At 47.1% G+C, this 25,974-nt stretch overlaps 61 non-coding genes across 61 annotated transcripts; 21 read left to right on the plus strand and 40 right to left on the minus strand.

Annotated features, from left to right (window-relative positions):
* The first annotated feature begins 133 nt into the window (after window positions 1-133).
* Window positions 134-205, plus strand: trnad-guc (transfer RNA aspartic acid (anticodon GUC)). The gene has a single exon. It is a non-coding gene; the product is annotated as a tRNA-Asp (tRNA).
* A 191-nt stretch (window positions 206-396) lies between these two features.
* trnaq-cug (transfer RNA glutamine (anticodon CUG)) lies at window positions 397-468 on the minus strand. The gene has a single exon. It is a non-coding gene; the product is annotated as a tRNA-Gln (tRNA).
* Window positions 469-762: 294 nt separating this feature from the next.
* Window positions 763-834, minus strand: trnaq-uug (transfer RNA glutamine (anticodon UUG)). Its single transcript has one exon. It is a non-coding gene; the product is annotated as a tRNA-Gln (tRNA).
* A 462-nt stretch (window positions 835-1,296) lies between these two features.
* On the plus strand, window positions 1,297-1,368 carry trnad-guc (transfer RNA aspartic acid (anticodon GUC)). Its single transcript has one exon. It is a non-coding gene; the product is annotated as a tRNA-Asp (tRNA).
* Window positions 1,369-1,559: 191 nt separating this feature from the next.
* trnaq-cug (transfer RNA glutamine (anticodon CUG)) lies at window positions 1,560-1,631 on the minus strand. The gene has a single exon. It is a non-coding gene; the product is annotated as a tRNA-Gln (tRNA).
* Window positions 1,632-1,925: 294 nt separating this feature from the next.
* trnaq-uug (transfer RNA glutamine (anticodon UUG)) lies at window positions 1,926-1,997 on the minus strand. Its single transcript has one exon. It is a non-coding gene; the product is annotated as a tRNA-Gln (tRNA).
* Window positions 1,998-2,720: 723 nt separating this feature from the next.
* On the minus strand, window positions 2,721-2,792 carry trnaq-cug (transfer RNA glutamine (anticodon CUG)). Its single transcript has one exon. It is a non-coding gene; the product is annotated as a tRNA-Gln (tRNA).
* Window positions 2,793-3,085: 293 nt separating this feature from the next.
* Window positions 3,086-3,157, minus strand: trnaq-uug (transfer RNA glutamine (anticodon UUG)). Its single transcript has one exon. It is a non-coding gene; the product is annotated as a tRNA-Gln (tRNA).
* A 462-nt stretch (window positions 3,158-3,619) lies between these two features.
* On the plus strand, window positions 3,620-3,691 carry trnad-guc (transfer RNA aspartic acid (anticodon GUC)). The gene has a single exon. It is a non-coding gene; the product is annotated as a tRNA-Asp (tRNA).
* Window positions 3,692-3,882: 191 nt separating this feature from the next.
* trnaq-cug (transfer RNA glutamine (anticodon CUG)) lies at window positions 3,883-3,954 on the minus strand. Its single transcript has one exon. It is a non-coding gene; the product is annotated as a tRNA-Gln (tRNA).
* Window positions 3,955-4,248: 294 nt separating this feature from the next.
* trnaq-uug (transfer RNA glutamine (anticodon UUG)) lies at window positions 4,249-4,320 on the minus strand. Its single transcript has one exon. It is a non-coding gene; the product is annotated as a tRNA-Gln (tRNA).
* A 462-nt stretch (window positions 4,321-4,782) lies between these two features.
* trnad-guc (transfer RNA aspartic acid (anticodon GUC)) lies at window positions 4,783-4,854 on the plus strand. The gene has a single exon. It is a non-coding gene; the product is annotated as a tRNA-Asp (tRNA).
* Window positions 4,855-5,045: 191 nt separating this feature from the next.
* trnaq-cug (transfer RNA glutamine (anticodon CUG)) lies at window positions 5,046-5,117 on the minus strand. The gene has a single exon. It is a non-coding gene; the product is annotated as a tRNA-Gln (tRNA).
* Window positions 5,118-5,411: 294 nt separating this feature from the next.
* On the minus strand, window positions 5,412-5,483 carry trnaq-uug (transfer RNA glutamine (anticodon UUG)). Its single transcript has one exon. It is a non-coding gene; the product is annotated as a tRNA-Gln (tRNA).
* Window positions 5,484-5,945: 462 nt separating this feature from the next.
* On the plus strand, window positions 5,946-6,017 carry trnad-guc (transfer RNA aspartic acid (anticodon GUC)). The gene has a single exon. It is a non-coding gene; the product is annotated as a tRNA-Asp (tRNA).
* Window positions 6,018-6,208: 191 nt separating this feature from the next.
* On the minus strand, window positions 6,209-6,280 carry trnaq-cug (transfer RNA glutamine (anticodon CUG)). The gene has a single exon. It is a non-coding gene; the product is annotated as a tRNA-Gln (tRNA).
* Window positions 6,281-7,108: 828 nt separating this feature from the next.
* trnad-guc (transfer RNA aspartic acid (anticodon GUC)) lies at window positions 7,109-7,180 on the plus strand. Its single transcript has one exon. It is a non-coding gene; the product is annotated as a tRNA-Asp (tRNA).
* A 549-nt stretch (window positions 7,181-7,729) lies between these two features.
* On the minus strand, window positions 7,730-7,801 carry trnaq-uug (transfer RNA glutamine (anticodon UUG)). The gene has a single exon. It is a non-coding gene; the product is annotated as a tRNA-Gln (tRNA).
* A 462-nt stretch (window positions 7,802-8,263) lies between these two features.
* Window positions 8,264-8,335, plus strand: trnad-guc (transfer RNA aspartic acid (anticodon GUC)). The gene has a single exon. It is a non-coding gene; the product is annotated as a tRNA-Asp (tRNA).
* Window positions 8,336-8,526: 191 nt separating this feature from the next.
* Window positions 8,527-8,598, minus strand: trnaq-cug (transfer RNA glutamine (anticodon CUG)). Its single transcript has one exon. It is a non-coding gene; the product is annotated as a tRNA-Gln (tRNA).
* Window positions 8,599-8,892: 294 nt separating this feature from the next.
* On the minus strand, window positions 8,893-8,964 carry trnaq-uug (transfer RNA glutamine (anticodon UUG)). The gene has a single exon. It is a non-coding gene; the product is annotated as a tRNA-Gln (tRNA).
* A 462-nt stretch (window positions 8,965-9,426) lies between these two features.
* On the plus strand, window positions 9,427-9,498 carry trnad-guc (transfer RNA aspartic acid (anticodon GUC)). Its single transcript has one exon. It is a non-coding gene; the product is annotated as a tRNA-Asp (tRNA).
* A 191-nt stretch (window positions 9,499-9,689) lies between these two features.
* On the minus strand, window positions 9,690-9,761 carry trnaq-cug (transfer RNA glutamine (anticodon CUG)). Its single transcript has one exon. It is a non-coding gene; the product is annotated as a tRNA-Gln (tRNA).
* A 294-nt stretch (window positions 9,762-10,055) lies between these two features.
* trnaq-uug (transfer RNA glutamine (anticodon UUG)) lies at window positions 10,056-10,127 on the minus strand. Its single transcript has one exon. It is a non-coding gene; the product is annotated as a tRNA-Gln (tRNA).
* A 723-nt stretch (window positions 10,128-10,850) lies between these two features.
* On the minus strand, window positions 10,851-10,922 carry trnaq-cug (transfer RNA glutamine (anticodon CUG)). Its single transcript has one exon. It is a non-coding gene; the product is annotated as a tRNA-Gln (tRNA).
* A 293-nt stretch (window positions 10,923-11,215) lies between these two features.
* trnaq-uug (transfer RNA glutamine (anticodon UUG)) lies at window positions 11,216-11,287 on the minus strand. Its single transcript has one exon. It is a non-coding gene; the product is annotated as a tRNA-Gln (tRNA).
* Window positions 11,288-11,749: 462 nt separating this feature from the next.
* Window positions 11,750-11,821, plus strand: trnad-guc (transfer RNA aspartic acid (anticodon GUC)). Its single transcript has one exon. It is a non-coding gene; the product is annotated as a tRNA-Asp (tRNA).
* A 191-nt stretch (window positions 11,822-12,012) lies between these two features.
* Window positions 12,013-12,084, minus strand: trnaq-cug (transfer RNA glutamine (anticodon CUG)). The gene has a single exon. It is a non-coding gene; the product is annotated as a tRNA-Gln (tRNA).
* Window positions 12,085-12,378: 294 nt separating this feature from the next.
* Window positions 12,379-12,450, minus strand: trnaq-uug (transfer RNA glutamine (anticodon UUG)). The gene has a single exon. It is a non-coding gene; the product is annotated as a tRNA-Gln (tRNA).
* A 462-nt stretch (window positions 12,451-12,912) lies between these two features.
* trnad-guc (transfer RNA aspartic acid (anticodon GUC)) lies at window positions 12,913-12,984 on the plus strand. The gene has a single exon. It is a non-coding gene; the product is annotated as a tRNA-Asp (tRNA).
* A 191-nt stretch (window positions 12,985-13,175) lies between these two features.
* Window positions 13,176-13,247, minus strand: trnaq-cug (transfer RNA glutamine (anticodon CUG)). The gene has a single exon. It is a non-coding gene; the product is annotated as a tRNA-Gln (tRNA).
* A 294-nt stretch (window positions 13,248-13,541) lies between these two features.
* trnaq-uug (transfer RNA glutamine (anticodon UUG)) lies at window positions 13,542-13,613 on the minus strand. The gene has a single exon. It is a non-coding gene; the product is annotated as a tRNA-Gln (tRNA).
* A 462-nt stretch (window positions 13,614-14,075) lies between these two features.
* trnad-guc (transfer RNA aspartic acid (anticodon GUC)) lies at window positions 14,076-14,147 on the plus strand. The gene has a single exon. It is a non-coding gene; the product is annotated as a tRNA-Asp (tRNA).
* Window positions 14,148-14,338: 191 nt separating this feature from the next.
* On the minus strand, window positions 14,339-14,410 carry trnaq-cug (transfer RNA glutamine (anticodon CUG)). Its single transcript has one exon. It is a non-coding gene; the product is annotated as a tRNA-Gln (tRNA).
* Window positions 14,411-14,704: 294 nt separating this feature from the next.
* Window positions 14,705-14,776, minus strand: trnaq-uug (transfer RNA glutamine (anticodon UUG)). The gene has a single exon. It is a non-coding gene; the product is annotated as a tRNA-Gln (tRNA).
* Window positions 14,777-15,238: 462 nt separating this feature from the next.
* trnad-guc (transfer RNA aspartic acid (anticodon GUC)) lies at window positions 15,239-15,310 on the plus strand. The gene has a single exon. It is a non-coding gene; the product is annotated as a tRNA-Asp (tRNA).
* A 191-nt stretch (window positions 15,311-15,501) lies between these two features.
* On the minus strand, window positions 15,502-15,573 carry trnaq-cug (transfer RNA glutamine (anticodon CUG)). The gene has a single exon. It is a non-coding gene; the product is annotated as a tRNA-Gln (tRNA).
* A 294-nt stretch (window positions 15,574-15,867) lies between these two features.
* On the minus strand, window positions 15,868-15,939 carry trnaq-uug (transfer RNA glutamine (anticodon UUG)). Its single transcript has one exon. It is a non-coding gene; the product is annotated as a tRNA-Gln (tRNA).
* Window positions 15,940-16,401: 462 nt separating this feature from the next.
* On the plus strand, window positions 16,402-16,473 carry trnad-guc (transfer RNA aspartic acid (anticodon GUC)). The gene has a single exon. It is a non-coding gene; the product is annotated as a tRNA-Asp (tRNA).
* A 191-nt stretch (window positions 16,474-16,664) lies between these two features.
* On the minus strand, window positions 16,665-16,736 carry trnaq-cug (transfer RNA glutamine (anticodon CUG)). The gene has a single exon. It is a non-coding gene; the product is annotated as a tRNA-Gln (tRNA).
* A 294-nt stretch (window positions 16,737-17,030) lies between these two features.
* Window positions 17,031-17,102, minus strand: trnaq-uug (transfer RNA glutamine (anticodon UUG)). Its single transcript has one exon. It is a non-coding gene; the product is annotated as a tRNA-Gln (tRNA).
* Window positions 17,103-17,564: 462 nt separating this feature from the next.
* Window positions 17,565-17,636, plus strand: trnad-guc (transfer RNA aspartic acid (anticodon GUC)). Its single transcript has one exon. It is a non-coding gene; the product is annotated as a tRNA-Asp (tRNA).
* A 191-nt stretch (window positions 17,637-17,827) lies between these two features.
* On the minus strand, window positions 17,828-17,899 carry trnaq-cug (transfer RNA glutamine (anticodon CUG)). The gene has a single exon. It is a non-coding gene; the product is annotated as a tRNA-Gln (tRNA).
* Window positions 17,900-18,193: 294 nt separating this feature from the next.
* trnaq-uug (transfer RNA glutamine (anticodon UUG)) lies at window positions 18,194-18,265 on the minus strand. The gene has a single exon. It is a non-coding gene; the product is annotated as a tRNA-Gln (tRNA).
* Window positions 18,266-18,727: 462 nt separating this feature from the next.
* trnad-guc (transfer RNA aspartic acid (anticodon GUC)) lies at window positions 18,728-18,799 on the plus strand. The gene has a single exon. It is a non-coding gene; the product is annotated as a tRNA-Asp (tRNA).
* Window positions 18,800-18,990: 191 nt separating this feature from the next.
* On the minus strand, window positions 18,991-19,062 carry trnaq-cug (transfer RNA glutamine (anticodon CUG)). Its single transcript has one exon. It is a non-coding gene; the product is annotated as a tRNA-Gln (tRNA).
* Window positions 19,063-19,356: 294 nt separating this feature from the next.
* trnaq-uug (transfer RNA glutamine (anticodon UUG)) lies at window positions 19,357-19,428 on the minus strand. The gene has a single exon. It is a non-coding gene; the product is annotated as a tRNA-Gln (tRNA).
* Window positions 19,429-19,890: 462 nt separating this feature from the next.
* trnad-guc (transfer RNA aspartic acid (anticodon GUC)) lies at window positions 19,891-19,962 on the plus strand. Its single transcript has one exon. It is a non-coding gene; the product is annotated as a tRNA-Asp (tRNA).
* Window positions 19,963-20,153: 191 nt separating this feature from the next.
* On the minus strand, window positions 20,154-20,225 carry trnaq-cug (transfer RNA glutamine (anticodon CUG)). The gene has a single exon. It is a non-coding gene; the product is annotated as a tRNA-Gln (tRNA).
* A 294-nt stretch (window positions 20,226-20,519) lies between these two features.
* On the minus strand, window positions 20,520-20,591 carry trnaq-uug (transfer RNA glutamine (anticodon UUG)). The gene has a single exon. It is a non-coding gene; the product is annotated as a tRNA-Gln (tRNA).
* A 462-nt stretch (window positions 20,592-21,053) lies between these two features.
* Window positions 21,054-21,125, plus strand: trnad-guc (transfer RNA aspartic acid (anticodon GUC)). Its single transcript has one exon. It is a non-coding gene; the product is annotated as a tRNA-Asp (tRNA).
* A 205-nt stretch (window positions 21,126-21,330) lies between these two features.
* Window positions 21,331-21,402, minus strand: trnaq-cug (transfer RNA glutamine (anticodon CUG)). The gene has a single exon. It is a non-coding gene; the product is annotated as a tRNA-Gln (tRNA).
* Window positions 21,403-21,695: 293 nt separating this feature from the next.
* Window positions 21,696-21,767, minus strand: trnaq-uug (transfer RNA glutamine (anticodon UUG)). Its single transcript has one exon. It is a non-coding gene; the product is annotated as a tRNA-Gln (tRNA).
* Window positions 21,768-22,229: 462 nt separating this feature from the next.
* On the plus strand, window positions 22,230-22,301 carry trnad-guc (transfer RNA aspartic acid (anticodon GUC)). Its single transcript has one exon. It is a non-coding gene; the product is annotated as a tRNA-Asp (tRNA).
* A 557-nt stretch (window positions 22,302-22,858) lies between these two features.
* Window positions 22,859-22,930, minus strand: trnaq-uug (transfer RNA glutamine (anticodon UUG)). The gene has a single exon. It is a non-coding gene; the product is annotated as a tRNA-Gln (tRNA).
* Window positions 22,931-23,392: 462 nt separating this feature from the next.
* On the plus strand, window positions 23,393-23,464 carry trnad-guc (transfer RNA aspartic acid (anticodon GUC)). The gene has a single exon. It is a non-coding gene; the product is annotated as a tRNA-Asp (tRNA).
* A 557-nt stretch (window positions 23,465-24,021) lies between these two features.
* trnaq-uug (transfer RNA glutamine (anticodon UUG)) lies at window positions 24,022-24,093 on the minus strand. The gene has a single exon. It is a non-coding gene; the product is annotated as a tRNA-Gln (tRNA).
* Window positions 24,094-24,555: 462 nt separating this feature from the next.
* trnad-guc (transfer RNA aspartic acid (anticodon GUC)) lies at window positions 24,556-24,627 on the plus strand. Its single transcript has one exon. It is a non-coding gene; the product is annotated as a tRNA-Asp (tRNA).
* Window positions 24,628-24,818: 191 nt separating this feature from the next.
* Window positions 24,819-24,890, minus strand: trnaq-cug (transfer RNA glutamine (anticodon CUG)). Its single transcript has one exon. It is a non-coding gene; the product is annotated as a tRNA-Gln (tRNA).
* Window positions 24,891-25,184: 294 nt separating this feature from the next.
* Window positions 25,185-25,256, minus strand: trnaq-uug (transfer RNA glutamine (anticodon UUG)). The gene has a single exon. It is a non-coding gene; the product is annotated as a tRNA-Gln (tRNA).
* Window positions 25,257-25,718: 462 nt separating this feature from the next.
* Window positions 25,719-25,790, plus strand: trnad-guc (transfer RNA aspartic acid (anticodon GUC)). The gene has a single exon. It is a non-coding gene; the product is annotated as a tRNA-Asp (tRNA).
* The last annotated feature ends 184 nt before the right edge of the window (window positions 25,791-25,974 follow it).

The raw sequence follows: 25,974 nt of genomic DNA on the forward strand, positions 1-25,974 counted from the left end.
CACTGAGTAAAGTTTAATACATTTTGTTTGCTGTCATGCAGGTATCACAGCATCAAACACAATGTAATTTGAAGAACACATAAGTATACCACAGCCACGGGAGGCGTTTGGGCAGGCGTGTTCTTTGCCTGTCTCCTCGTTAGTATAGTGGTGAGTATCCCCGCCTGTCACGCGGGAGACCGGGGTTCGATTCCCCGACGGGGAGTGTGCTGCTCCTTTTAGCCGCCAAACTCAAGTTGCAGGAATGTTGACGTTGGCTAGGTTGAGATGAATGGAGTCAGATGATGCAGGACAATCGAAAAAAAGTAATCGGCAAAAAACCAATTCGCCTATGCTGTTAAAGCAAACACCGGTGCTCCTTACGTGCGGAACGCAGTAAGCGATCATCCAGGCAGGAGGTCCCACCGAGACTTGAACTCGGATTACTGGATTCAGAGTCCAGAGTGCTGACCATTACACCATGGGACCTTGGATTCCCTTCCCGTCTTGCTGCTGCTTCACCGTAGCCTATGGACATGGCAAACCTTGACCAAAACGGCACAACTTTCCTGTTGGACATTAGTGAACCTTTCAGATATATCTGCAGTATGTGTGTGATACAGCTGACACACGGAAGTAAATGGTAGCTTGAGGAGATCGGAGCAAGAAGTAGCAGCATAATTGAACCAAACGGGCAAAGACACACCTCCCTTGGCTCACAGGGGAACAATGGCTGGTCCCTTCACACAGAATCATACAAGAAAGTAGCACGTCTTAAGACAAAGGCCCCACCGAGACTTGAACTCGGATCACTGGATTCAAAGCCCAGAGTGCTGGCCATTACACCATGGGACCAAGACCAGACGTGGTTGCTTCTTCAGTGTAGACAATGGACCCCGTCAACCTTGACTCACCTGGCATGGCATTCCTGCTGGTTCTTAAGGAAACTTTGAGAAGTGTCTTCGCTTTGCATAGAAAACAGCCGATACATGTAATAAAATGGAAAATTCTAGCATGTTGACCGCAGAGAATGGCCAACAGAGAATTGGTGTGAGTCATTCCCAAATCCTCATTTGAATCACTGGTCTAAATGAGCAAGCAATAATCGAATGGAACTGTGAAACCAAAAGGCAAGATCTCACCATTAATTTAATAGGTTCATCTTGTCTTAATAGAGACGCTTCCACTGAGTAAAGTTTAATACATTTTGTTTGCTGTCATGCAGGTATCACAGCATCAAACACAATGTAATTTGAAGAACACATAAGTATACCACAGCCACGGGAGGCGTTTGGGCAGGCGTGGTCTTTGCCTGTCTCCTCGTTAGTATAGTGGTGAGTATCCCCGCCTGTCACGCGGGAGACCGGGGTTCGATTCCCCGACGGGGAGTGTGCTGCTCCTTTTAGCCGCCAAACTCAAGTTGCAGGAATGTTGACGTTGGCTAGGTTGAGATGAATGGAGTCAGATGATGCAGGACAATCGAAAAAAAGTAATCGGCAAAAAACCAATTCGCCTATGCTGTTAAGGCAAACACCGGTGCTCCTTACGTGCGGAACGCAGTAAGCGATCATCCAGGCAGGAGGTCCCACCGAGACTTGAACTCGGATTACTGGATTCAGAGTCCAGAGTGCTGACCATTACACCATGGGACCTTGGATTCCCTTCCCGTCTTGCTGCTGCTTCACCGTAGCCTATGGACATGGCAAACCTTGACCAAAACGGCACAACTTTCCTGTTGGACATTAGTGAACCTTTCAGATATATCTGCAGTATGTGTGTGATACAGCTGACACACGGAAGTAAATGGTAGCTTGAGGGGATCGGAGCAAGAAGTAGCAGCATAATTGAACCAAACGGGCAAAGACACACCTCCCTTGGCTCACAGGGGAACAATGGCTGGTCCCTTCACACAGAATCATACAAGAAAGTAGCACGTCTTAAGACAAAGGCCCCACCGAGACTTGAACTCGGATCACTGGATTCAAAGCCCAGAGTGCTGGCCATTACACCATGGGACCAAGACCAGACGTGGTTGCTTCTTCAGTGTAGACAATGGACCCCGTCAACCTTGACTCACCTGGCATGGCATTCCTGCTGGTTCTTAAGGAAACTTTGAGAAGTGTCTTCGCTTTGCATAGAAAACAGCCGATACATGTAATAAAATGGAAAATTCTAGCATGTTGACCGCAGAGAATGGCCAACAGAGAATTGGTGAGTCATTCCCAAATCCTCATTTGAATCACTGGTCTAAATGAGCAAGCAATAATCGAATGGAACTGTGAAACCAAAAGGCAAGATCTCACCATTAATTTAATAGGTTCATCTTGTCTTAATAGAGACGCTTCCACTGAGTAAAGTTTAATACATTTTGTTTGCTGTCATGCAGGTATCACAGCATCAAACACAATGTTATTTGAAGAACACATAAGTATACCACAGCCACGGGAGGCATTTGGGCAGGCGTGGTCTTTGCCTGTCTTCTCGTTAGTATAGTGGTGAGTATCCCCGCCTGTCACGCGGGAGACTGGGGTTCGATTCCCCGACGGGGAGTGTGCTGCTCCTTTTAGCCGCCAAACTCAAGTTGCAGGAATGTTGACGTTGGCTAGGTTTAGATGAATGGAGTCAGATGATGCAGGACAATCGAAAAAAAGTAATCGGCAAAAAACCAATTCGCCTATGCTGTTAAAGCAAACACCGGTGCTCCTTACGTGCGGAACGCAGTAAGCGATCATCCAGGCAGGAGGTCCCACCGAGACTTGAACTCGGATTACTGGATTCAGAGTCCAGGGTGCTGACCATTACACCATGGGACCTTGGATTCCCTTCCCGTCTTGCTGCTGCTTCACCGTAGCCTATGGACATGGCAAACCTTGACCAAAACGGCACAACTTTCCTGTTGGACATTAGTGAACCTTTCAGATATATCTGCAGTATGTGTGTGATACAGCTGACACACGGAAGTAAATGGTAGCTTGAGGGGATCGGAGCAAGAAGTAGCAGCATAATTGAACCAAACGGGCAAGACACACCTCCCTTGGCTCACAGGGGAACAATGGCTGGTCCCTTCACACAGAATCATACAAGAAAGTAGCACGTCTTAAGACAAAGGCCCCACCGAGACTTGAACTCGGATCACTGGATTCAAAGCCCAGAGTGCTGGCCATTACACCATGGGACCAAGACCAGACGTGGTTGCTTCTTCAGTGTAGACAATGGACCCCGTCAACCTTGACTCACCTGGCATGGCATTCCTGCTGGTTCTTAAGGAAACTTTGAGAAGTGTCTTCGCTTTGCATAGAAAACAGCCGATACATGTAATAAAATGGAAAATTCTAGCATGTTGACCGCAGAGAATGGCCAACAGAGAATTGGTGTGAGTCATTCCCAAATCCTCATTTGAATCACTGGTCTAAATGAGCAAGCAATAATCGAATGGAACTGTGAAACCAAAAGGCAAGATCTCACCATTAATTTAATAGGTTCATCTTGTCTTAATAGAGACGCTTCCACTGAGTAAAGTTTAATACATTTTGTTTGCTGTCATGCAGGTATCACAGCATCAAACACAATGTAATTTGAAGAACACATAAGTATACCACAGCCACGGGAGGCGTTTGGGCAGGCGTGGTCTTTGCCTGTCTCCTCGTTAGTATAGTGGTGAGTATCCCCGCCTGTCACGCGGGAGACTGGGGTTCGATTCCCCGACGGGGAGTGTGCTGCTCCTTTTAGCCGCCAAACTCAAGTTGCAGGAATGTTGACGTTGGCTAGGTTTAGATGAATGGAGTCAGATGATGCAGGACAATCGAAAAAAAGTAATCTGCAAAAAACCAATTCGCCTATGCTGTTAAAGCAAACACCGGTGCTCCTTACGTGCGGAACGCAGTAAGCGATCATCCAGGCAGGAGGTCCCACCGAGACTTGAACTCAGATTACTGGATTCAGAGTCCAGAGTGCTGACCATTACACCATGGGACCTTGGATTCCCTTCCCGTCTTGCTGCTGCTTCACCGTAGCCTATGGACATGGCAAACCTTGACCAAAACGGCACAACTTTCCTGTTGGACATTAGTGAACCTTTCAGATATATCTGCAGTATGTGTGTGATACAGCTGACACACGGAAGTAAATGGTAGCTTGAGGGGATCGGAGCAAGAAGTAGCAGCATAATTGAACCAAACGGGCAAAGACACACCTCCCTTGGCTCACAGGGGAACAATGGCTGGTCCCTTCACACAGAATCATACAAGAAAGTAGCACGTCTTAAGACAAAGGCCCCACCGAGACTTGAACTCGGATCACTGGATTCAAAGCCCAGAGTGCTGGCCATTACACCATGGGACCAAGACCAGACACGGCTGCTTCTTCAGTGTAGACAATGGACCCCGTCAACCTTGACTCACCTGGCATGGCATTCCTGCTGGTTCTTAAGGAAACTTTGAGAAGTGTCTTCGCTTTGCATAGAAAACAGCCGATACATGTAATAAAATGGAAAATTCTAGCATGTTGACCGCAGAGAATGGCCAACAGAGAATTGGTGTGAGTCATTCCCAAATCCTCATTTGAATCACTGGTCTAAATGAGCAAGCAATAATCGAATGGAACTGTGAAACCAAAAGGCAAGATCTCACCATTAATTTAATAGGTTCATCTTGTCTTAATAGAGACGCTTCCACTGAGTAAAGTTTAATACATTTTGTTTGCTGTCATGCAGGTATCACAGCATCAAACACAATGTTATTTGAAGAACACATAAGTATACCACAGCCACGGGAGGCGTTTGGGCAGGCGTGGTCTTTGCCTGTCTCCTCGTTAGTATAGTGGTGAGTATCCCCGCCTGTCACGCGGGAGACCGGGGTTCGATTCCCCGACGGGGAGTGTGCTGCTCCTTTTAGCCGCCAAACTCAAGTTGCAGGAATGTTGACGTTGGCTAGGTTTAGATGAATGGAGTCAAATGATGCAGGACAATCGAAAAAAAGTAATCGGCAAAAAACCAATTCGCCTATGCTGTTAAAGCAAACACCGGTGCTCCTTACGTGCGGAACGCAGTAAGCGATCATCCAGGCAGGAGGTCCCACCGAGACTTGAACTCGGATTACTGGATTCAGAGTCCAGAGTGCTGACCATTACACCATGGGACCTTGGATTCCCTTCCCGTCTTGCTGCTGCTTCACCGTAGCCTATGGACATGGCAAACCTTGACCAAAACGGCACAACTTTCCTGTTGGACATTAGTGAACCTTTCAGATATATCTGCAGTATGTGTGTGATACAGCTGACACACGGAAGTAAATGGTAGCTTGAGGGGATCGGAGCAAGAAGTAGCAGCATAATTGAACCAAACGGGCAAAGACACACCTCCCTTGGCTCACAGGGGAACAATGGCTGGTCCCTTCACACAGAATCATACAAGAAAGTAGCACGTCTTAAGACAAAGGCCCCACCGAGACTTGAACTCGGATCACTGGATTCAAAGCCCAGAGTGCTGGCCATTACACCATGGGACCAAGACCAGACGTGGTTGCTTCTTCAGTGTAGACAATGGACCCCGTCAACCTTGACTCACCTGGCATGGCATTCCTGCTGGTTCTTAAGGAAACTTTGAGAAGTGTCTTCGCTTTGCATAGAAAACAGCCGATACATGTAATAAAATGGAAAATTCTAGCATGTTGACCGCAGAGAATGGCCAACAGAGAATTGGTGTGAGTCATTCCCAAATCCTCATTTGAATCACTGGTCTAAATGAGCAAGCAATAATCGAATGGAACTGTGAAACCAAAAGGCAAGATCTCACCATTAATTTAATAGGTTCATCTTGTCTTAATAGAGACGCTTCCACTGAGTAAAGTTTAATACATTTTGTTTGCTGTCATGCAGGTATCACAGCATCAAACACAATGTAATTTGAAGAACACATAAGTATACCACAGCCACGGGAGGCGTTTGGGCAGGCGTGGTCTTTGCCTGTCTCCTCGTTAGTATAGTGGTGAGTATCCCCGCCTGTCATGCGGGAGACCGGGGTTCGATTCCCCGACGGGGAGTGTGCTGCTCCTTTTAGCCGCCAAACTCAAGTTGCAGGAATGTTGACGTTGGCTAGGTTGAGATGAATGGAGTCAGATGATGCAGGACAATCGAAAAAAAGTAATCGGCAAAAAACCAATTCGCCTATGCTGTTAAGGCAAACACCGGTGCTCCTTACGTGCGGAACGCAGTAAGCGATCATCCAGGCAGGAGGTCCCACCGAGACTTGAACTCGGATTACTGGATTCAGAGTCCAGAGTGCTGACCATTACACCATGGGACCTTGGATTCCCTTCCCGTCTTGCTGCTGCTTCACCGTAGCCTATGGACATGGCAAACCTTGACCAAAACGGCACAACTTTCCTGTTGGACATTAGTGAACCTTTCAGATATATCTGCAGTATGTGTGTGATACAGCTGACACACGGAAGTAAATGGTAGCTTGAGGGGATCGGAGCAAGAAGTAGCAGCATAATTGAACCAAACGGGCAAAGACACACCTCCCTTGGCTCACAGGGGAACAATGGCTGGTCCCTTCACACAGAATCATACAAGAAAGTAGCACGTCTTAAGACAAAGGCCCCACCGAGACTTGAATTCGGATCACTGGATTCAAAGCCCAGAGTGCTGGCCATTACACCATGGGACCAAGACCAAACGTGGTTGCTTCTTCAGTGTAGACAATGGACCCCGTCAACCTTGACTCACCTGGCATGGCATTCCTGCTGGTTCTTAAGGAAACTTTGAGAAGTGTCTTCGCTTTGCATAGAAAACAGCCGATACATGTAATAAAATGGAAAATTCTAGCATGTTGACCGCAGAGAATGGCCAACAGAGAATTGGTGTGAGTCATTCCCAAATCCTCATTTGAATCACTGGTCTAAATGAGCAAGCAATAATCGAATGGAACTGTGAAACCAAAAGGCAAGATCTCACCATTAATTTAATAGGTTCATCTTGTCTTAATAGAGACGCTTCCACTGAGTAAAGTTTAATACATTTTGTTTGCTGTCATGCAGGTATCACAGCATCAAACACAATGTAATTTGAAGAACACATAAGTATACCACAGCCACGGGAGGCGTTTGGGCAGGCGTGGTCTTTGCCTGTCTCCTCGTTAGTATAGTGGTGAGTATCCCCGCCTGTCACGCGGGAGACCGGGGTTCGATTCCCCGACGGGGAGTGTGCTGCTCCTTTTAGCCGCCAAACTCAAGTTGCAGGAATGTTGACGTTGGCTAGGTTGAGATGAATGGAGTCAGATGATGCAGGACAATCGAAAAAAAGTAATCGGCAAAAAACCAATTCGCCTATGCTGTTAAGGCAAACACCGGTGCTCCTTACGTGCGGAACGCAGTAAGCGATCATCCAGGCAGGAGGTCCCACCGAGACTTGAACTCGGATTACTGGATTCAGAGTCCAGAGTGCTGACCATGGGACCTTGGATTCCCTTCCCGTCTTGCTGCTGCTTCACCGTAGCCTATGGACATGGCAAACCTTGACCAAAACGGCACAACTTTCCTGTTGGACATTAGTGAACCTTTCAGATATATCTGCAGTATGTGTGTGATACAGCTGACACACGGAAGTAAATGGTAGCTTGAGGGGATCGGAGCAAGAAGTAGCAGCATAATTGAACCAAACGGGCAAAGACACACCTCCCTTGGCTCACAGGGGAACAATGGCTGGTCCCTTCACACAGAATCATACAAGAAAGTAGCACGTCTTAAGACAAAGGCCCCACCGAGACTTGAACTCGGATCACTGGATTCAAAGCCCAGAGTGCTGGCCATTACACCATGGGACCAAGACCAGACGTGGTTGCTTCTTCAGTGTAGACAATGGACCCCGTCAACCTTGACTCACCTGGCATGGCATTCCTGCTGGTTCTTAAGGAAACTTTGAGAAGTGTCTTCGCTTTGCATAGAAAACAGCCGATACATGTAATAAAATGGAAAATTCTAGCATGTTGACCGCAGAGAATGGCCAACAGAGAATTGGTGTGAGTCATTCCCAAATCCTCATTTGAATCACTGGTCTAAATGAGCAAGCAATAATCGAATGGAACTGTGAAACCAAAAGGCAAGATCTCACCATTAATTTAATAGGTTCATCTTGTCTTAATAGAGACGCTTCCACTGAGTAAAGTTTAATACATTTTGTTTGCTGTCATGCAGGTATCACAGCATCAAACACAATGTAATTTGAAGAACACATAAGTATACCACAGCCACGGGAGGCGTTTGGGCAGGCGTGTTCTTTGCCTGTCTCCTCGTTAGTATAGTGGTGAGTATCCCCGCCTGTCACGCGGGAGACCGGGGTTCGATTCCCCGACGGGGAGTGTGCTGCTCCTTTTAGCCGCCAAACTCAAGTTGCAGGAATGTTGACGTTGGCTAGGTTGAGATGAATGGAGTCAGATGATGCAGGACAATCGAAAAAAAGTAATCGGCAAAAAACCAATTCGCCTATGCTGTTAAAGCAAACACCGGTGCTCCTTACGTGCGGAACGCAGTAAGCGATCATCCAGGCAGGAGGTCCCACCGAGACTTGAACTCGGATTACTGGATTCAGAGTCCAGAGTGCTGACCATTACACCATGGGACCTTGGATTCCCTTCCCGTCTTGCTGCTGCTTCACCGTAGCCTATGGACATGGCAAACCTTGACCAAAACGGCACAACTTTCCTGTTGGACATTAGTGAACCTTTCAGATATATCTGCAGTATGTGTGTGATACAGCTGACACACGGAAGTAAATGGTAGCTTGAGGAGATCGGAGCAAGAAGTAGCAGCATAATTGAACCAAACGGGCAAAGACACACCTCCCTTGGCTCACAGGGGAACAATGGCTGGTCCCTTCACACAGAATCATACAAGAAAGTAGCACGTCTTAAGACAAAGGCCCCACCGAGACTTGAACTCGGATCACTGGATTCAAAGCCCAGAGTGCTGGCCATTACACCATGGGACCAAGACCAGACGTGGTTGCTTCTTCAGTGTAGACAATGGACCCCGTCAACCTTGACTCACCTGGCATGGCATTCCTGCTGGTTCTTAAGGAAACTTTGAGAAGTGTCTTCGCTTTGCATAGAAAACAGCCGATACATGTAATAAAATGGAAAATTCTAGCATGTTGACCGCAGAGAATGGCCAACAGAGAATTGGTGTGAGTCATTCCCAAATCCTCATTTGAATCACTGGTCTAAATGAGCAAGCAATAATCGAATGGAACTGTGAAACCAAAAGGCAAGATCTCACCATTAATTTAATAGGTTCATCTTGTCTTAATAGAGACGCTTCCACTGAGTAAAGTTTAATACATTTTGTTTGCTGTCATGCAGGTATCACAGCATCAAACACAATGTAATTTGAAGAACACATAAGTATACCACAGCCACGGGAGGCGTTTGGGCAGGCGTGGTCTTTGCCTGTCTCCTCGTTAGTATAGTGGTGAGTATCCCCGCCTGTCACGCGGGAGACCGGGGTTCGATTCCCCGACGGGGAGTGTGCTGCTCCTTTTAGCCGCCAAACTCAAGTTGCAGGAATGTTGACGTTGGCTAGGTTGAGATGAATGGAGTCAGATGATGCAGGACAATCGAAAAAAAGTAATCGGCAAAAAACCAATTCGCCTATGCTGTTAAGGCAAACACCGGTGCTCCTTACGTGCGGAACGCAGTAAGCGATCATCCAGGCAGGAGGTCCCACCGAGACTTGAACTCGGATTACTGGATTCAGAGTCCAGAGTGCTGACCATTACACCATGGGACCTTGGATTCCCTTCCCGTCTTGCTGCTGCTTCACCGTAGCCTATGGACATGGCAAACCTTGACCAAAATGGCACAACTTTCCTGTTGGACATTAGTGAACCTTTCAGATATATCTGCAGTATGTGTGTGATACAGCTGACACACGGAAGTAAATGGTAGCTTGAGGGGATCGGAGCAAGAAGTAGCAGCATAATTGAACCAAACGGGCAAAGACACACCTCCCTTGGCTCACAGGGGAACAATGGCTGGTCCCTTCACACAGAATCATACAAGAAAGTAGCACGTCTTAAGACAAAGGCCCCACCGAGACTTGAACTCGGATCACTGGATTCAAAGCCCAGAGTGCTGGCCATTACACCATGGGACCAAGACCAGACGTGGTTGCTTCTTCAGTGTAGACAATGGACCCCGTCAACCTTGACTCACCTGGCATGGCATTCCTGCTGGTTCTTAAGGAAACTTTGAGAAGTGTCTTCGCTTTGCATAGAAAACAGCCGATACATGTAATAAAATGGAAAATTCTAGCATGTTGACCGCAGAGAATGGCCAACAGAGAATTGGTGAGTCATTCCCAAATCCTCATTTGAATCACTGGTCTAAATGAGCAAGCAATAATCGAATGGAACTGTGAAACCAAAAGGCAAGATCTCACCATTAATTTAATAGGTTCATCTTGTCTTAATAGAGACGCTTCCACTGAGTAAAGTTTAATACATTTTGTTTGCTGTCATGCAGGTATCACAGCATCAAACACAATGTTATTTGAAGAACACATAAGTATACCACAGCCACGGGAGGCATTTGGGCAGGCGTGGTCTTTGCCTGTCTTCTCGTTAGTATAGTGGTGAGTATCCCCGCCTGTCACGCGGGAGACTGGGGTTCGATTCCCCGACGGGGAGTGTGCTGCTCCTTTTAGCCGCCAAACTCAAGTTGCAGGAATGTTGACGTTGGCTAGGTTTAGATGAATGGAGTCAGATGATGCAGGACAATCGAAAAAAAGTAATCGGCAAAAAACCAATTCGCCTATGCTGTTAAAGCAAACACCGGTGCTCCTTACGTGCGGAACGCAGTAAGCGATCATCCAGGCAGGAGGTCCCACCGAGACTTGAACTCGGATTACTGGATTCAGAGTCCAGGGTGCTGACCATTACACCATGGGACCTTGGATTCCCTTCCCGTCTTGCTGCTGCTTCACCGTAGCCTATGGACATGGCAAACCTTGACCAAAACGGCACAACTTTCCTGTTGGACATTAGTGAACCTTTCAGATATATCTGCAGTATGTGTGTGATACAGCTGACACACGGAAGTAAATGGTAGCTTGAGGGGATCGGAGCAAGAAGTAGCAGCATAATTGAACCAAACGGGCAAGACACACCTCCCTTGGCTCACAGGGGAACAATGGCTGGTCCCTTCACACAGAATCATACAAGAAAGTAGCACGTCTTAAGACAAAGGCCCCACCGAGACTTGAACTCGGATCACTGGATTCAAAGCCCAGAGTGCTGGCCATTACACCATGGGACCAAGACCAGACACGGCTGCTTCTTCAGTGTAGACAATGGACCCCGTCAACCTTGACTCACCTGGCATGGCATTCCTGCTGGTTCTTAAGGAAACTTTGAGAAGTGTCTTCGCTTTGCATAGAAAACAGCCGATACATGTAATAAAATGGAAAATTCTAGCATGTTGACCGCAGAGAATGGCCAACAGAGAATTGGTGTGAGTCATTCCCAAATCCTCATTTGAATCACTGGTCTAAATGAGCAAGCAATAATCGAATGGAACTGTGAAACCAAAAGGCAAGATCTCACCATTAATTTAATAGGTTCATCTTGTCTTAATAGAGACGCTTCCACTGAGTAAAGTTTAATACATTTTGTTTGCTGTCATGCAGGTATCACAGCATCAAACACAATGTAATTTGAAGAACACATAAGTATACCACAGCCACGGGAGGCGTTTGGGCAGGCGTGGTCTTTGCCTGTCTCCTCGTTAGTATAGTGGTGAGTATCCCCGCCTGTCACGCGGGAGACTGGGGTTCGATTCCCCGACGGGGAGTGTGCTGCTCCTTTTAGCCGCCAAACTCAAGTTGCAGGAATGTTGACGTTGGCTAGGTTTAGATGAATGGAGTCAGATGATGCAGGACAATCGAAAAAAAGTAATCTGCAAAAAACCAATTCGCCTATGCTGTTAAAGCAAACACCGGTGCTCCTTACGTGCGGAACGCAGTAAGCGATCATCCAGGCAGGAGGTCCCACCGAGACTTGAACTCAGATTACTGGATTCAGAGTCCAGAGTGCTGACCATTACACCATGGGACCTTGGATTCCCTTCCCGTCTTGCTGCTGCTTCACCGTAGCCTATGGACATGGCAAACCTTGACCAAAACGGCACAACTTTCCTGTTGGACATTAGTGAACCTTTCAGATATATCTGCAGTATGTGTGTGATACAGCTGACACACGGAAGTAAATGGTAGCTTGAGGGGATCGGAGCAAGAAGTAGCAGCATAATTGAACCAAACGGGCAAAGACACACCTCCCTTGGCTCACAGGGGAACAATGGCTGGTCCCTTCACACAGAATCATACAAGAAAGTAGCACGTCTTAAGACAAAGGCCCCACCGAGACTTGAACTCGGATCACTGGATTCAAAGCCCAGAGTGCTGGCCATTACACCATGGGACCAAGACCAGACACGGCTGCTTCTTCAGTGTAGACAATGGACCCCGTCAACCTTGACTCACCTGGCATGGCATTCCTGCTGGTTCTTAAGGAAACTTTGAGAAGTGTCTTCGCTTTGCATAGAAAACAGCCGATACATGTAATAAAATGGAAAATTCTAGCATGTTGACCGCAGAGAATGGCCAACAGAGAATTGGTGTGAGTCATTCCCAAATCCTCATTTGAATCACTGGTCTAAATGAGCAAGCAATAATCGAATGGAACTGTGAAACCAAAAGGCAAGATCTCACCATTAATTTAATAGGTTCATCTTGTCTTAATAGAGACGCTTCCACTGAGTAAAGTTTAATACATTTTGTTTGCTGTCATGCAGGTATCACAGCATCAAACACAATGTTATTTGAAGAACACATAAGTATACCACAGCCACGGGAGGCGTTTGGGCAGGCGTGGTCTTTGCCTGTCTCCTCGTTAGTATAGTGGTGAGTATCCCCGCCTGTCACGCGGGAGACCGGGGTTCGATTCCCCGACGGGGAGTGTGCTGCTCCTTTTAGCCGCCAAACTCAAGTTGCAGGAATGTTGACGTTGGCTAGGTTTAGATGAATGGAGTCAAATGATGCAGGACAATCGAAAAAAAGTAATCGGCAAAAAACCAATTCGCCTATGCTGTTAAAGCAAACACCGGTGCTCCTTACGTGCGGAACGCAGTAAGCGATCATCCAGGCAGGAGGTCCCACCGAGACTTGAACTCGGATTACTGGATTCAGAGTCCAGAGTGCTGACCATTACACCATGGGACCTTGGATTCCCTTCCCGTCTTGCTGCTGCTTCACCGTAGCCTATGGACATGGCAAACCTTGACCAAAACGGCACAACTTTCCTGTTGGACATTAGTGAACCTTTCAGATATATCTGCAGTATGTGTGTGATACAGCTGACACACGGAAGTAAATGGTAGCTTGAGGGGATCGGAGCAAGAAGTAGCAGCATAATTGAACCAAACGGGCAAAGACACACCTCCCTTGGCTCACAGGGGAACAATGGCTGGTCCCTTCACACAGAATCATACAAGAAAGTAGCACGTCTTAAGACAAAGGCCCCACCGAGACTTGAACTCGGATCACTGGATTCAAAGTCCAGAGTGCTGGCCATTACACCATGGGACCAAGACCAGACGTGGTTGCTTCTTCAGTGTAGACAATGGACCCCGTCAACCTTGACTCACCTGGCATGGCATTCCTGCTGGTTCTTAAGGAAACTTTGAGAAGTGTCTTCGCTTTGCATAGAAAACAGCCGATACATGTAATAAAATGGAAAATTCTAGCATGTTGACCGCAGAGAATGGCCAACAGAGAATTGCTGTGAGTCATTCCCAAATCCTCATTTGAATCACTGGTCTAAATGAGCAAGCAATAATCGAATGGAACTGTGAAACCAAAAGGCAAGATCTCACCATTAATTTAATAGGTTCATCTTGTCTTAATAGAGACGCTTCCACTGAGTAAAGTTTAATACATTTTGTTTGCTGTCATGCAGGTATCACAGCATCAAACACAATGTTATTTGAAGAACACATAAGTATACCACAGCCACGGGAGGCGTTTGGGCAGGCGTGGTCTTTGCCTGTCTCCTCGTTAGTATAGTGGTGAGTATCCCCGCCTGTCACGCGGGAGACCGGGGTTCGATTCCCCGACGGGGAGTGTGCTGCTCCTTTTAGCCGCCAAACTCAAGTTGCAGGAATGTTGACGTTGGCTAGGTTTAGATGAATGGAGTCAGATGATGCAGGACAATCGAAAAAAAGTAATCGGCAAAAAACCAATTCGCCTATGCTGTTAAAGCAAACACCGGTGCTCCTTACGTGCGGAACGCAGTAAGCGATCATCCAGGCAGGAGGTCCCACCGAGACTTGAACTCGGATTACTGGATTCAGAGTCCAGAGTGCTGACCATTACACCATGGGACCTTGGATTCCCTTCCCGTCTTGCTGCTGCTTCACCGTAGCCTATGGACATGGCAAACCTTGACCAAAACGGCACAACTTTCCTGTTGGACATTAGTGAACCTTTCAGATATATCTGCAGTATGTGTGTGATACAGCTGACACACGGAAGTAAATGGTAGCTTGAGGGGATCGGAGCAAGAAGTAGCAGCATAATTGAACCAAACGGGCAAAGACACACCTCCCTTGGCTCACAGGGGAACAATGGCTGGTCCCTTCACACAGAATCATACAAGAAAGTAGCACGTCTTAAGACAAAGGCCCCACCGAGACTTGAACTCGGATCACTGGATTCAAAGCCCAGAGTGCTGGCCATTACACCATGGGACCAAGACCAGACACGGCTGCTTCTTCAGTGTAGACAATGGACCCCGTCAACCTTGACTCACCTGGCATGGCATTCCTGCTGGTTCTTAAGGAAACTTTGAGAAGTGTCTTCGCTTTGCATAGAAAACAGCCGATACATGTAATAAAATGGAAAATTCTAGCATGTTGACCGCAGAGAATGGCCAACAGAGAATTGGTGTGAGTCATTCCCAAATCCTCATTTGAATCACTGGTCTAAATGAGCAAGCAATAATCGAATGGAACTGTGAAACCAAAAGGCAAGATCTCACCATTAATTTAATAGGTTCATCTTGTCTTAATAGAGACGCTTCCACTGAGTAAAGTTTAATACATTTTGTTTGCTGTCATGCAGGTATCACAGCATCAAACACAATGTTATTTGAAGAACACATAAGTATACCACAGCCACGGGAGGCGTTTGGGCAGGCGTGGTCTTTGCCTGTCTCCTCGTTAGTATAGTGGTGAGTATCCCCGCCTGTCACGCGGGAGACCGGGGTTCGATTCCCCGACGGGGAGTGTGCTGCTCCTTTTAGCCGCCAAACTCAAGTTGCAGGAATGTTGACGTTGGCTAGGTTTAGATGAATGGAGTCAGATGATGCAGGACAATCGAAAAAAAGTAATCGGCAAAAAACCAATTCGCCTATGCTGTTAAAGCAAACACCGGTGCTCCTTACGTGCGGAACGCAGTAAGCGATCATCCAGGCAGGAGGTCCCACCGAGACTTGAACTCAGATTACTGGATTCAGAGTCCAGAGTGCTGACCATTACACCATGGGACCTTGGATTCCCTTCCCGTCTTGCTGCTGCTTCACCGTAGCCTATGGACATGGCAAACCTTGACCAAAACGGCACAACTTTCCTGTTGGACATTAGTGAACCTTTCAGATATATCTGCAGTATGTGTGTGATACAGCTGACACACGGAAGTAAATGGTAGCTTGAGGGGATCGGAGCAAGAAGTAGCAGCATAATTGAACCAAACGGGCAAAGACACACCTCCCTTGGCTCACAGGGGAACAATGGCTGGTCCCTTCACACAGAATCATACAAGAAAGTAGCACGTCTTAAGACAAAGGCCCCACCGAGACTTGAACTCGGATCACTGGATTCAAAGCCCAGAGTGCTGGCCATTACACCATGGGACCAAGACCAGACACGGCTGCTTCTTCAGTGTAGACAATGGACCCCGTCAACCTTGACTCACCTGGCATGGCATTCCTGCTGGTTCTTAAGGAAACTTTGAGAAGTGTCTTCGCTTTGCATAGAAAACAGCCGATACATGTAATAAAATGGAAAATTCTAGCATGTTGACCGCAGAGAATGGCCAACAGAGAATTGGTGTGAGTCATTCCCAAATCCTCATTTGAATCACTGGTCTAAATGAGCAAGCAATAATCGAATGGAACTGTGAAACCAAAAGGCAAGATCTCACCATTAATTTAATAGGTTCATCTTGTCTTAATAGAGACGCTTCCACTGAGTAAAGTTTAATACATTTTGTTTGCTGTCATGCAGGTATCACAGCATCAAACACAATGTTATTTGAAGAACACATAAGTATACCACAGCCACGGGAGGCGTTTGGGCAGGCGTGGTCTTTGCCTGTCTCCTCGTTAGTATAGTGGTGAGTATCCCCGCCTGTCACGCGGGAGACCGGGGTTCGATTCCCCGACGGGGAGTGTGCTGCTCCTTTTAGCCGCCAAACTCAAGTTGCAGGAATGTTGACGTTGGCTAGGTTTAGATGAATGGAGTCAAATGATGCAGGACAATCGAAAAAAAGTAATCGGCAAAAAACCAATTCGCCTATGCTGTTAAAGCAAACACCGGTGCTCCTTACGTGCGGAACGCAGTAAGCGATCATCCAGGCAGGAGGTCCCACCGAGACTTGAACTCAGATTACTGGATTCAGAGTCCAGAGTGCTGACCATTACACCATGGGACCTTGGATTCCCTTCCCGTCTTGCTGCTGCTTCACCGTAGCCTATGGACATGGCAAACCTTGACCAAAACGGCACAACTTTCCTGTTGGACATTAGTGAACCTTTCAGATATATCTGCAGTATGTGTGTGATACAGCTGACACACGGAAGTAAATGGTAGCTTGAGGGGATCGGAGCAAGAAGTAGCAGCATAATTGAACCAAACGGGCAAAGACACACCTCCCTTGGCTCACAGGGGAACAATGGCTGGTCCCTTCACACAGAATCATACAAGAAAGTAGCACGTCTTAAGACAAAGGCCCCACCGAGACTTGAACTCGGATCACTGGATTCAAAGTCCAGAGTGCTGGCCATTACACCATGGGACCAAGACCAGACGTGGTTGCTTCTTCAGTGTAGACAATGGACCCCGTCAACCTTGACTCACCTGGCATGGCATTCCTGCTGGTTCTTAAGGAAACTTTGAGAAGTGTCTTCGCTTTGCATAGAAAACAGCCGATACATGTAATAAAATGGAAAATTCTAGCATGTTGACCGCAGAGAATGGCCAACAGAGAATTGCTGTGAGTCATTCCCAAATCCTCATTTGAATCACTGGTCTAAATGAGCAAGCAATAATCGAATGGAACTGTGAAACCAAAAGGCAAGATCTCACCATTAATTTAATAGGTTCATCTTGTCTTAATAGAGACGCTTCCACTGAGTAAAGTTTAATACATTTTGTTTGCTGTCATGCAGGTATCACAGCATCAAACACAATGTTATTTGAAGAACACATAAGTATACCACAGCCACGGGAGGCGTTTGGGCAGGCGTGGTCTTTGCCTGTCTCCTCGTTAGTATAGTGGTGAGTATCCCCGCCTGTCACGCGGGAGACCGGGGTTCGATTCCCCGACGGGGAGTGTGCTGCTCCTTTTAGCCGCCAAACTCAAGTTGCAGGAATGTTGACGTTGGCTAGGTTTAGATGAATGGAGTCAGATGATGCAGGACAATCGAAAAAAAGTAATCGGCAAAAAACCAATTCGCCTATGCTGTTAAAGCAAACACCGGTGCTCCTTACGTGCGGAACGCAGTAAGCGATCATCCAGGCAGGAGGTCCCACCGAGACTTGAACTCGGATTACTGGATTCAGAGTCCAGAGTGCTGACCATTACACCATGGGACCTTGGATTCCCTTCCCGTCTTGCTGCTGCTTCACCGTAGCCTATGGACATGGCAAACCTTGACCAAAACGGCACAACTTTCCTGTTGGACATTAGTGAACCTTTCAGATATATCTGCAGTATGTGTGTGATACAGCTGACACACGGAAGTAAATGGTAGCTTGAGGGGATCGGAGCAAGAAGTAGCAGCATAATTGAACCAAACGGGCAAAGACACACCTCCCTTGGCTCACAGGGGAACAATGGCTGGTCCCTTCACACAGAATCATACAAGAAAGTAGCACGTCTTAAGACAAAGGCCCCACCGAGACTTGAACTCGGATCACTGGATTCAAAGCCCAGAGTGCTGGCCATTACACCATGGGACCAAGACCAGACACGGCTGCTTCTTCAGTGTAGACAATGGACCCCGTCAACCTTGACTCACCTGGCATGGCATTCCTGCTGGTTCTTAAGGAAACTTTGAGAAGTGTCTTCGCTTTGCATAGAAAACAGCCGATACATGTAATAAAATGGAAAATTCTAGCATGTTGACCGCAGAGAATGGCCAACAGAGAATTGGTGTGAGTCATTCCCAAATCCTCATTTGAATCACTGGTCTAAATGAGCAAGCAATAATCGAATGGAACTGTGAAACCAAAAGGCAAGATCTCACCATTAATTTAATAGGTTCATCTTGTCTTAATAGAGACGCTTCCACTGAGTAAAGTTTAATACATTTTGTTTGCTGTCATGCAGGTATCACAGCATCAAACACAATGTTATTTGAAGAACACATAAGTATACCACAGCCACGGGAGGCGTTTGGGCAGGCGTGGTCTTTGCCTGTCTCCTCGTTAGTATAGTGGTGAGTATCCCCGCCTGTCACGCGGGAGACCGGGGTTCGATTCCCCGACGGGGAGTGTGCTGCTCCTTTTAGCCGCCAAACTCAAGTTGCAGGAATGTTGACGTTGGCTAGGTTTAGATGAATGGAGTCAGATGATGCAGGACAATCGAAAAAAAGTAATCGGCAAAAAACCAATTCGCCTATGCTGTTAAAGCAAACACCGGTGCTCCTTACGTGCGGAACGCAGTAAGCGATCATCCAGGCAGGAGGTCCCACCGAGACTTGAACTCGGATTACTGGATTCAGAGTCCAGAGTGCTGACCATTACACCATGGGACCTTGGATTCCCTTCCCGTCTTGCTGCTGCTTCACCGTAGCCTATGGACATGGCAAACCTTGACCAAAACGGCACAACTTTCCTGTTGGACATTAGTGAACCTTTCAGATATATCTGCAGTATGTGTGTGATACAGCTGACACACGGAAGTAAATGGTAGCTTGAGGGGATCGGAGCAAGAAGTAGCAGCATAATTGAACCAAACGGGCAAAGACACACCTCCCTTGGCTCACAGGGGAACAATGGCTGGTCCCTTCACACAGAATCATACAAGAAAGTAGCACGTCTTAAGACAAAGGCCCCACCGAGACTTGAACTCGGATCACTGGATTCAAAGCCCAGAGTGCTGGCCATTACACCATGGGACCAAGACCAGACACGGCTGCTTCTTCAGTGTAGACAATGGACCCCGTCAACCTTGACTCACCTGGCATGGCATTCCTGCTGGTTCTTAAGGAAACTTTGAGAAGTGTCTTCGCTTTGCATAGAAAACAGCCGATACATGTAATAAAATGGAAAATTCTAGCATGTTGACCGCAGAGAATGGCCAACAGAGAATTGGTGTGAGTCATTCCCAAATCCTCATTTGAATCACTGGTCTAAATGAGCAAGCAATAATCGAATGGAACTGTGAAACCAAAAGGCAAGATCTCACCATTAATTTAATAGGTTCATCTTGTCTTAATAGAGACGCTTCCACTGAGTAAAGTTTAATACATTTTGTTTGCTGTCATGCAGGTATCACAGCATCAAACACAATGTTATTTGAAGAACACATAAGTATACCACAGCCACGGGAGGCGTTTGGGCAGGCGTGGTCTTTGCCTGTCTCCTCGTTAGTATAGTGGTGAGTATCCCCGCCTGTCACGCGGGAGACCGGGGTTCGATTCCCCGACGGGGAGTGTGCTGCTCCTTTTAGCCGCCAAACTCAAGTTGCAGGAATGTTGACGTTGGCTAGGTTTAGATGAATGGAGTCAGATGATGCAGGACAATCGAAAAAAAGTAATCGGCAAAAAACCAATTCGCCTATGCTGTTAAAGCAAACACCGGTGCTCCTTACGTGCGGAACGCAGTAAGCGATCATTCAGGCAGGAGGTCCCACCGAGACTTGAACTCGGATTACTGGATTCAGAGTCCAGAGTGCTGACCATTACACCATGGGACCTTGGATTCCCTTCCCGTCTTGCTGCTGCTTCACCGTAGCCTATGGACATGGCAAACCTTGACCAAAACGGCACAACTTTCCTGTTGGACATTAGTGAACCTTTCAGATATATCTGCAGTATGTGTGTGATACAGCTGACACACGGAAGTAAATGGTAGCTTGAGGGGATCGGAGCAAGAAGTAGCAGCATAATTGAACCAATCGGGCAAAGACACACCTCCCTTGGCTCACAGGGGAACAATGGCTGGTCCCTTCACACAGAATCATACAAGAAAGTAGCACGTCTTAAGACAAAGGCCCCACCGAGACTTGAACTCGGATCACTGGATTCAAAGTCCAGAGTGCTGGCCATTACACCATGGGACCAAGACCAGACGTGGTTGCTTCTTCAGTGTAGACAATGGACCCCGTCAACCTTGACTCACCTGGCATGGCATTCCTGCTGGTTCTTAAGGAAACTTTGAGAAGTGTCTTCGCTTTGCATAGAAAACAGCCGATACATGTAATAAAATGGAAAATTCTAGCATGTTGACCGCAGAGAATGGCCAACAGAGAATTGGTGTGAGTCATTCCCAAATCCTCATTTGAATCACTGGTCTAAATGAGCAAGCAATAATCGAATGGAACTGTGAAACCAAAAGGCAAGATCTCACCATTAATTTAATAGGTTCATCTTGTCTTAATAGAGACGCTTCCACTGAGTAAAGATTAATACATTTTGTTTGCTGTCATGCAGGTATCACAGCATCAAACACAATGTTATTTGAAGAACACATAAGTATACCACAGCCACGGGAGGCATTTGGGCAGGCGTGGTCTTTGCCTGTCTCCTCGTTAGTATAGTGGTGAGTATCCCCGCCTGTCACGCGGGAGACCGGGGTTCGATTCCCCGACGGGGAGTGTGCTGCTCCTTTTAGCCGCCAAACTCAAGTTGCAGGAATGTTGACGTTGGCTAGGTTTAGATGAATGGAGTCAGATGAATGGAGTCAGATGATGCAGGACAATCGAAAAAAAGTAATCGGCAAAAAACCAATTCGCCTATGCTGTTAAAGCAAACACCGGTGCTCCTTACGTGCGGAACGCAGTAAGCGATCATCCAGGCAGGAGGTCCCACCGAGACTTGAACTCGGATTACTGGATTCAGAGTCCAGAGTGCTGACCATTACACCATGGGACCTTGGATTCCCTTCCCGTCTTGCTGCTGCTTCACCGTAGCCTATGGACATGGCAAACCTTGACCAAAACGGCACAACTTTCCTGTTGGACATTAGTGAACCTTTCAGATATATCTGCAGTATGTGTGTGATACAGCTGACACACGGAAGTAAATGGTAGCTTGAGGGGATCGGAGCAAGAAGTAGCAGCATAATTGAACCAAACGGGCAAGACACACCTCCCTTGGCTCACAGGGGAACAATGGCTGGTCCCTTCACACAGAATCATACAAGAAAGTAGCACGTCTTAAGACAAAGGCCCCACCGAGACTTGAACTCGGATCACTGGATTCAAAGCCCAGAGTGCTGGCCATTACACCATGGGACCAAGACCAGACACGGCTGCTTCTTCAGTGTAGACAATGGACCCCGTCAACCTTGACTCACCTGGCATGGCATTCCTGCTGGTTCTTAAGGAAACTTTGAGAAGTGTCTTCGCTTTGCATAGAAAACAGCCGATACATGTAATAAAATGGAAAATTCTAGCATGTTGACCGCAGAGAATGGCCAACAGAGAATTGGTGTGAGTCATTCCCAAATCCTCATTTGAATCACTGGTCTAAATGAGCAAGCAATAATCGAATGGAACTGTGAAACCAAAAGGCAAGATCTCACCATTAATTTAATAGGTTCATCTTGTCTTAATAGAGACGCTTCCACTGAGTAAAGTTTAATACATTTTGTTTGCTGTCATGCAGGTATCACAGCATCAAACACAATGTTATTTGAAGAACACATAAGTATACCACAGCCACGGGAGGCGTTTGGGCAGGCGTGGTCTTTGCCTGTCTCCTCGTTAGTATAGTGGTGAGTATCCCCGCCTGTCACGCGGGAGACCGGGGTTCGATTCCCCGACGGGGAGTGTGCTGCTCCTTTTAGCCGCCAAACTCAAGTTGCAGGAATGTTGACGTTGGCTAGGTTTAGATGAATGGAGTCAGATGATGCAGGACAATCGAAAAAAAGTAATCGGCAAAAAACCAATTCGCCTATGCTGTTAAAGCAAACACCGGTGCTCCTTACGTGCGGAACGCAGTAAGCGATCATTCAGGCAGGAGGTCCCACCCAGACTTGAACTCGGATTACTGGATTCAGAGTCCAGAGTGCTGACCATTACACCATGGGACCTTGGATTCCCTTCCCGTCTTGCTGCTGCTTCACCGTAGCCTATGGACATGGCAAACCTTGACCAAAACGGCACAACTTTCCTGTTGGACATTAGTGAACCTTTCAGATATATCTGCAGTATGTGTGTGATACAGCTGACACACGGAAGTAAATGGTAGCTTGAGGGGATCGGAGCAAGAAGTAGCAGCATAATTGAACCAAACGGGCAAAGACACACCTCCCTTGGCTCACAGGGGAACAATGGCTGGTCCCTTCACACAGAATCATACAAGAAAGTAGCACGTCTTAAGACAAAGGCCCCACCGAGACTTGAACTCGGATCACTGGATTCAAAGCCCAGAGTGCTGGCCATTACACCATGGGACCAAGACCAGACGTGGTTGCTTCTTCAGTGTAGACAATGGACCCCGTCAACCTTGACTCACCTGGCATGGCATTCCTGCTGGTTCTTAAGGAAACTTTGAGAAGTGTCTTCGCTTTGCATAGAAAACAGCCGATACATGTAATAAAATGGAAAATTCTAGCATGTTGACCGCAGAGAATGGCCAACAGAGAATTGGTGTGAGTCATTCCCAAATCCTCATTTGAATCACTGGTCTAAATGAGCAAGCAATAATCGAATGGAACTGTGAAACCAAAAGGCAAGATCTCACCATTAATTTAATAGGTTCATCTTGTCTTAATAGAGACGCTTCCACTGAGTAAAGTTTAATACATTTTGTTTGCTGTCATGCAGGTATCACAGCATCAAACACAATGTAATTTGAAGAACACATAAGTATACCACAGCCACGGGAGGCGTTTGGGCAGGCGTGGTCTTTGCCTGTCTCCTCGTTAGTATAGTGGTGAGTATCCCCGCCTGTCACGCGGGAGACCGGGGTTCGATTCCCCGACGGGGAGTGTGCTGCTCCTTTTAGCCGCCAAACTCAAGTTGCAGGAACGTTGACGTTGGCTAGGTTTAGATGAATGGAGTCAGATGATGCAGGACAATCGAAAAAAAGTAATCGGCAAAAAAACAATTCGCCTATGCTGTTAAAGCAAACACCGGTGCTCCTTACGTGCTGAACGCAGTAAGCGATCATCCAGGCAGGAGGTCCCACCAAGACTTGAACTCGGATTACTGGATTCAGAGTCCAGAGTGCTGACCATTACACCATGGGACCTTGGATTCCCTTCCCGTCTTGCTGCTGCTTCACCGTAGCCTATGGACATGGCAAACCTTGACCAAAACGGCACAACTTTCCTGTTGGACATTAGTGAACCTTTCAGATATATCTGCAGTATGTGTGTGATACAGCTGACACACGGAAGTAAATGGTAGCTTGAGGGGATCGGAGCAAGAAGTAGCAGCATAATTGAACCAAACGGGCAAAGACACACCTCCCTTGGCTCACAGGGGAACAATGGCTGGTCCCTTCACACAGAATCATACAAGAAAGTAGCACGTCTTAAGACAAAGGCCCCACCGAGACTTGAACTCGGATCACTGGATTCAAAGCCCAGAGTGCTGGCCATTACACCATGGGACCAAGACCAGACGTGGTTGCTTCTTCAGTGTAGACAATGGACCCCGTCAACCTTGACTCACCTGGCATGGCATTCCTGCTGGTTCTTAAGGAAACTTTGAGAAGTGTCTTCGCTTTGCATAGAAAACAGCCGATACATGTAATAAAATGGAAAATTCTAGCATGTTGACCGCAGAGAATGGCCAACAGAGAATTGGTGTGAGTCATTCCCAAATCCTCATTTGAATCACTGGTCTAAATGAGCAAGCAATAATCGAATGGAACTGTGAAACCAAAAGGCAAGATCTCACCATTAATTTAATAGGTTCATCTTGTCTTAATAGAGACGCTTCCACTGAGTAAAGTTTAATACATTTTGTTTGCTGTCATGCAGGTATCACAGCATCAAACACAATGTAATTTGAAGAACACATAAGTATACCACAGCCACGGGAGGCGTTTGGGCAGGCGTGGTCTTTGCCTGTCTCCTCGTTAGTATAGTGGTGAGTATCCCCGCCTGTCACGCGGGAGACCGGGGTTCGATTCCCCGACGGGGAGTGTGCTGCTCCTTTTAGCCGCCAAACTCAAGTTGCAGGAACGTTGACGTTGGCTAGGTTTAGATGAATGGAGTCAGATGATGCAGGACAATCGAAAAAAAGTAATCGGCAAAAAACCAATTCGCCTATGCTGTTAAAGCAAACACCGGTGCTCCTTACGTGCGGAACGCAGTAAGCGATCATCCAGGCAGGAGGTCCCACCGAGACTTGAACTCGGATTACTGGATTCAGAGTCCAGAGTGCTGACCATTACACCATGGGACCTTGGATTCCCTTCCCGTCTTGCTGCTGCTTCACCATAGCCTATGGACATGGCAAACCTTGACCAAAACGGCACAACTTTCCTGTTGGACATTAGTGAACCTTTCAGATATATCTGCAGTATGTGTGTGATACAGCTGACACACGGAAGTAAATGGTAGCTTGAGGGGATCGGAGCAAGAAGTAGCAGCATAATTGAACCAAACGGGCAAAGACACACCTCCCTTGGCTCACAGGGGAACAATGGCTGGTCCCTTCACACAGAATCATACAAGAAAGTAGCACGTCTTAAGACAAAGGCCCCACCGAGACTTGAACTCAGATCACTGGATTCAAAGCCCAGAGTGCTGGCCATTACACCATGGGACCAAGACCAGACGTGGTTGCTTCTTCAGTGTAGACAATGGACCCCGTCAACCTTGACTCACCTGGCATGGCATTCCTGCTGGTTCTTAAGGAAACTTTGAGAAGTGTCTTCGCTTTGCATAGAAAACAGCCGATACATGTAATAAAATGGAAAATTCTAGCATGTTGACCGCAGAGAATGGCCAACAGAGAATTGGTGTGAGTCATTCCCAAATCCTCATTTGAATCACTGGTCTAAATGAGCAAGCAATAATCGAATGGAACTGTGAAACCAAAAGGCAAGATTTCACCATTAATTTAATAGGTTCATCTTGTCTTAATAGAGACGATTCCACTGAGTAAAGTTTAATACATTTTGTTTGCTGTCATGCAGGTATCACAGCATCAAACACAATGTAATTTGAAGAACACATAAGTATACCACAGCCACGGGAGGCGTTTGGGCAGGCGTGGTCTTTGCCTGTCTCCTCGTTAGTATAGTGGTGAGTATCCCCGCCTGTCACGCGGGAGACCGGGGTTCGATTCCCCGACGGGGAGTGTGCTGCTCCTTTTAGCCGCCAAACTCAAGTTGCAGGAATGTTGACGTTGGCTAGGTTGAGATGAATGGAGTCAGATGATGCAGGACAATCGAAAAAAAGTAATCGGCAAAAAACCAATTCGCCTATGCTGTTAAAGCAAACACCGGTGCTCCTTACGTGCGGAACGCAGTAAGCGATCATCC

This window comes from Paramormyrops kingsleyae, chromosome 1 (assembly GCF_048594095.1).
Source record: "Paramormyrops kingsleyae isolate MSU_618 chromosome 1, PKINGS_0.4, whole genome shotgun sequence".
Lineage (NCBI taxonomy): Eukaryota > Metazoa > Chordata > Actinopteri > Osteoglossiformes > Mormyridae > Paramormyrops > Paramormyrops kingsleyae.